Source organism: Melanotaenia boesemani, chromosome 6, assembly GCF_017639745.1.
Source record: "Melanotaenia boesemani isolate fMelBoe1 chromosome 6, fMelBoe1.pri, whole genome shotgun sequence".
In the NCBI taxonomy this organism is placed as follows: domain Eukaryota; kingdom Metazoa; phylum Chordata; class Actinopteri; order Atheriniformes; family Melanotaeniidae; genus Melanotaenia; species Melanotaenia boesemani.
The window spans coordinates 30,309,988-30,316,722 of record NC_055687.1 but is presented as its reverse complement, the minus strand read 5'-3'; positions in this window follow the sequence as shown (position 1 = coordinate 30,316,722).

Genomic DNA, 6,735 nt, shown 5'->3' with positions numbered 1-6,735 from the left:
AACATCTTGTGGGGCCATTTGCACCTTCAGAGTCGCTCAGGTCACATATATGTCTGACTCACCCAGCACCCATCATGTGGGTCAGTGGGGCCGTCGAGGTCACATGTGGGTTGTTTACCCACCCAGCCACCATGTGAGGCGTTGCTGTCACATGAATCAAGGTGTGAGTGGTTGTGAAAAAGCCTGGGAATGGCCATCAGAGCCACATTGTACGTGGCTCATAGGTGGTCATTGATAAAACACTGTTACATCCAAAACACCATGGGGAAATGAAGAAATTGGAAAGCTGAAAAGAAATTGCAGGAAAGCGGAGAGGAACTGGAGAAAAACAAACCTAACACTTCATTTTGAAATTTTACATGAACAACTCAAAATCTACAATAAACAGGCCAGAACACTCCACTTCTCTAACCTCATCACAGATAACAAAACAACCCCATTTTTTAAAACCATTGTTCTTAATAAATGCTGATTTTAACAAGTCATCATTGACAGCATCAGATGCTGCATGTGAGGACTTTACAGACCACTTCAGAAATAAAACCGGTACTATTAGATCCAGTTTTTATCTCAACATATTGATGATCTTAACAGATATGAACCTCTGCTTTTAGCTGAGGAAACACTGGAGAGTTTTGTCCTGGTTAATGCAAAGATTCTTGACCCTAACAGCCTGCCTTTAGACCCAATCCCCAGATTACTTTAAAAAACATTTTATGGTTTCTTTGAGTATGAACTTTTATATATTGTGAATTACTCTCTTCAGACGGGTGTTTTCCAAAATGCCTTCAAAACGGCAGTGGTGAGGCCCCTTCTGAAGAAGTCATTTAGATCTACTGTTTTTAATAATTACCGAGCTGTATCCAACCTATCATTTTAAGTAAAATCTTAGAAATTATTAAGTTAAATGACTTCTTAGATAAAAACAATATCTTGGAAAAATATAAATCTAATTTTAGGACAAATCACAGTACAAGACGGCCCTTTTAAAAATTGTTAATGACTTTCACAGATAGAGACTTTCAGTCCTGGTTCTACTGGATCTAAGCGCCGCCTTTGATACAGTAGATCACCAGATTTTATTAGACAGACTCAGAAGTCTGGTGGGCCTCTCAGGTACTGTTCTTAATTGGTTTTACACCTATTTCACAGATCAACAGTTTTATGTAAGTATGGGTACATGCTTCTTAAAGACCCATAAAATCCAATGTGGGGTTCCCCAAGGATAGATTCTAAGCCCACTTCTTTTAATCTGTACATGTTGCCTCTTGGGGATGTCATTAGGTGGCACACCATTTTCATAGCTATGCTGATGATACGCAGCTTTACATCACCTTGATGACCTGGAGCTAATGAACACTCTTTAAGACTGTATTTTAGATATAAAGTCATGGATGGCAGAGAACTTCTTACAGCTTAACCAGGACAAAACTGAAGTTTTAATTATCGGCCCTGAGAGAGAAATCATTTTACCAAAATTACAAAACTTTAAATATTCTTTGTGTGTGAGAAATGTGGGTGTCCTTTTTGACTCTGAGCTTGACTTTGTTCCACACATTAGAAATGTCACAAAGACAGGATTTTATCATCTAAAAAAACATCGCCAGAGTCCGCCCATTTCTTTCTCTTGCCGCACGGAGATGCTGATGATCTTTTATTTCTAGTAGAATAGATTATTGTAACACCCTTCTCTCTGGTCTTTCCAAAAAGTCTATTTCTAACCTAGAATTACTCCACAACTCAGTGGCACATGTTCTGATGAGGACCAGAGGGTGGGAACACATTATATTAGTTTTTAAATCGCTGCATTGGCTCCCCTTGTGTTTCAGGATTGACTTCAAGGTTATTTTAGTTGTTTTAAATGTCTTAATGGTCTTGGACCTTCTTATTTATCAGACCTTCTTTTAGATTATGAACCTCTCTTACCCTGAGATCCTCTGGTACCAGCCTTTTAGTTGTTCCCAAAGTCAGAACCAAAACTTAGGGTGAAGCCTCGTTCCACCACTACAGGCCTTGACAGCCTGCCAGAGGGCTGCAGAGACTGTTGATGTTTTAAAACAGGCTCAAGACCTTTCTTTTTAGCTTAGCTTATAGCAGAATTTTATTTGATTTTATTAGAATTTCACATATTTATTCATATATTTTTCTACAATTTTATATACACCACCTATTTATGTGGCTTTCCATTTTATTGTTTTATTTTTTACCCAGGTGCAAAATCTTTATAAACTCCTTTATTTTATTTTATTTTATTTTATTTAATTCCTGAACTCAGTCACTTCTATCAGTTCTTATTGTTTATTACTTTATGTAATCTTGTTTTTACATTTTAACTCCAGTGTTTTCCTCCTGGGGATCCTTCACACTGGTAGCGCTACCTGCTCTGTCTGCAAGGTTGTTGCCATAGTGACTACCCTTGTTTGGTTGGCTAGGGGTCCTGCACAGCAACTCGATGGCTGTGGTGTGGACCAGGCCTCCTCTGAACTAAGTGGTTCCTGTGATGGCGCCCTCTGTGGTCATGGGTGGGCTGGCTTCTGGTGTGACTGGATCCCAAGATATTGTTTCCTCGAGGTAGCGACAAGCCAGATGTTTTCATTCTATTATTTTTACACTTATATTCTGTTAAGAGACAGTAACTAGGGATGGGAGTTTATGTTCCTACAGAATGGGGGATGGGCGAGTGTACATGCACTTTGTGTGTGAGTGCGTGTGAACCTCAATGAGGTGTGTTTTAATTTTTTGTGTGAAGACTTTTAAATTTTGTTATTAATATGCACAATTTGTTTTATTATGTAAAGCACTTATTGCTTATATATTGCTTATTTTAAAATAAATTAGATTTTGTGTTTAATACCTGCTGTTTCTGTTATATCATATGCACACACTCCTCTCTCCTAATCTCTTGACTTGCATACCTATTTTCTTGATTCAAATCCATTACTGACCTCAAAAGTGTGTTCTTCTTTGCTCAGATGTAGGTGGGCTGCTGAGAGTTGAACTGAGGGGCAGACTCTCCGGTGTTGAGCCATATATATATGGGTTTACAGGTCATTTGGTAGCACTTTGTGGCTGCTTCACTTTGCCGTTTGCTTGCTTTGCTATTAACGTTGCAAAAATAAACACACTGCATGATGAAGACTGCCTGAGCACAACTAGGCCCTCTCAAACCTTCTCTGGTGTTACACATGATGCAAAATAGACCACTGCAACAATAGAAAGTTATGTATCAGAGAGTTTAAAACATGAACCTGAATGGGCCAGTGAACATGTTGTCATAAAACCAACGCCTAACATGTAATGCATAACATTGCTCGGCATGTTTTCAGGGTAAAATATGGAATATCTTATGTGTTAGATGTTCAAGTGTATCATCCAGGTTTCTTGCAAACAAAGGCAGGTTTTCTGGCAGTTTGTACTTGCTCTTGTTTCATGGTCAAGGATAGCACCTTGCACTTTGAGATGAACACATTCAGATGCTGCATGACTGAGATGATGGCAGAAAAGGGGTCCTCATTTATCAAGCTGGCGTACGAACAAAAACTGGCGTACACCAAACATAGTCAACTTTTGGGATTTTTGAAAACCAAACTTGATGGGAAAATGTTCCTACCTCAACGCAACTCTGACCCAGGCGTACATACATAATCTAGAAAAACAGGAAACTGCAACACCAACGGTGCAGAATAAAATCAAGGAAATGCTGTGAAATGTGAGACATTTGTGCACAATCCACTATTAACTTTCTCACCACATGTTAGATATTAAAGCTGTTTGCAGAAATGAATAAAGGTGCACATTCAATATTAATTCTCCTAAGAGCGCACGCTCAGAGGGGGGGAAAAAAACAGGATTTTCAAGAAAAAGGGAGATCACATTAATAAGAACCTCAACCACTAAAATGTGTTCTGTCATTGTAAAACAAAACTTACAAGCTATAAAATACATCCAGCTAAATAAGCTGGACAGTCTGTTGCCAGCATGTAGCAGTCAGTGTGAAAAGTAGTTTTGGTCCTTCATTCCAGCAGAGCGGGACGAAGACTGGCGGCTGGAGGTCTAGAAGTGATACAACGCTAATGAAATACACAAGACGTGGATTTCCTTTTATTTTTTTCTTCTTACACAATGCTTTTTTATAGTTGTCCTAAGTCCTGTCCAGACGGTCTTTATTTCCACCTGGTTAATGGCGGTGAATGTGTCAATCTGCACCACCGACTAGGCTGGAGCACCCAGCAACTAGAAAGAAATATTATTTAACACTGAATAAACTGCTGTCAATCTCAGATGTATCTGTACATATTTATTTTATAAATTAAAACAAATTACTAAATTACCAGTATCATTACTGTTGTTTAGCAGACAATTTTCTCCAAGGTGATCCACTACTCTGGGATTCGAACTTTGTTCTCCCACATGGCAGACAGATTCCCTACCAGTTGAGATATCCAGGTGCACATTCCGATGGCTCTGGCGTGTCTTGCTTTCTGACACTGCAATGACAGCATCTGCCACCTGCTGCCACTATTCTGCTGCAGACACGTATGTCTGTGACGGCGCATCGTTGTGAAAGCAGCTTGCAGGCTTGCTGTCTTTCTGTCTCAGCAAGCAAGGTCATTAAGACAAAGACAGGCGACAACCTATTTAAAATTACGTTGAATCTGAATTTGTATTTCAGATCTGAATTTGAATGGAGAGAACTGAAGCTGAACTATGAAAATGAATTAGGGAATGAATTTTTTCAAATACAAAAGTTTCAACTTTACCAATATACACATTCAAAAAACAAAGATTCAATATCAAATATGGTAATTTGGATTCAGTTTTTTTAAGCAATTATTCAAACAGGCATATTCAGATTCAAATTGAATGATTCAAATTCAAATATAAAGAATTCAGATTCGCTCCCCAGTGGCACAAAGTTTATCCCATATGCAGGGTACAAATAACGTGTCAACAAATTACCACAAGCTGTTACAAGCCAATGTTAGGAGATTGGAAATTCATTTTAATAACCAGTAATAACTATTAGGTTAAGTCTGTATGCTTCTATGTATGGTATAGTTTTAGGGGTATCTTTGCACAGCCTGCAACTGTCATAGCTCATACAATTGCTGACAGTTCCCCCTCTTTTTTCCATGTGTGTGTACCCCAAGAACTGGGGAGTGTTTGAAATTCATTGAACTGCTTATACTGTTTTTTTTTTTTGTTGTTTTTTTTTGCTCATATTAGAGTTTACCATGCATTTATCTGTGAAGCTGTGTGTAAAGATACATGTCATGGTTTCAGGGTGAAGGGAATTTTTCCAAGCTGCCTTTGAATGCATCTTACCTTCAGCCCTGATTCTCCCCACCTGTGCTCCTCTCTATAGCATCCTCTTCCCATTGCCAGATTGTTAGAGTTTATCTGCTTGTGTATAGCCAGCCTTTCTTTTGTGTATGGCCTGTTTTTGTCCCTGGATTCCTGAGCCTACCCGCCTGCCATCAGCCCAGCCAAGTAGTGAGTACCATGCCACTGTATGTGTAAAGCACAAGGCCGGCCAAACCGCTGTACACAGAAAAACAAAAACCAAAAGAGTCCAAAAGAGCAATAGCATAGCATAATCGCTAAATGAAAACACATAGAAGTAAATGCAAATAAGTGAAAATCTCAGTGTTAAAAGACAAGGAATAAAAATTAGTTTTTAAACATGATTCACAGATCTGTGATCTGAGTTTTGTTTGTTTTTTTGGACCAAGGATGGTTTTCTGGTTGGGTCCAGACTTCTACACTGAACTTGTTTCTCTGGATGGATTTTGTAGAAATGGAAAGGAACATTGAACATGGTTCGCTAGTCTGATTTAGACAGTTGAGGTCAAACAAAGTCCTCCAGCTCTTACCTGTGGCTTTTTTGTTTACTCTGAATATAACCTTGGATGAATTTCAACCAAACTACTGCTTGTAACGTGGGTTGATTGGAACCAATAGCAACACAAGGAGATCTGGGCGTAAACTAGAATGATCTTTGTTGACTGTCCAGGAAGTATCAAGCAGAGCTGTTAGTTTGATCCCCAATAGCCCGCTTGCCAGGTATTCTCATTTCCATTTGACCAGCAGGGCTGGCTATGAGTAGTCAGAACTGGTGAGGGCACAGTAGTCCAAGAGATCACAACAGGCTTGGGAATGTGGCAAGGAATAAGGAACGTCTCACTGTGATAAACTATCCTTCTAGAACATGGTTCAGACAAATCCAAAAATACAGATCCAGAACAGGGCTGAGATGTAAGGCAACAGTCAGGAACAGGTCAGAACCAGGGAATAAGTCTGGGAACAAATGCTAGCAAGTCGGGCATGGAAGCAAAGTCAACCTGGCAGAGAAGAAGCGAAACAGGCCTGTCTTTATACTCACTTAATTGGAGATTGAAAGCAGATGATGTCAGCAGGTGAAGGCAGTTGCACCAGCGAGAGGGAGAGGCAGAGCTGGAAAGCAGGAGGCTATGTGTCTACAACTCCTAACAGTCCTCACCTTTCTTTCTTGTTTCCACACGCCAGAGTCCGTTATTGTTTTCAACACCTGCCGAAGCCTTGATTCCCTTATATTTACTATTTCTGCGTAGTCTGAACTTCTGTGAGTCCAGTCTGCTGAAACAATGCATGTACACTGATGGGCCCATACAGCACAACTATACAGTGACTGGACATGTGAGCACAGCACTAGAACTCATGGCAACACTTAGAAACACTGGTAAAAGGTTGGTTAAA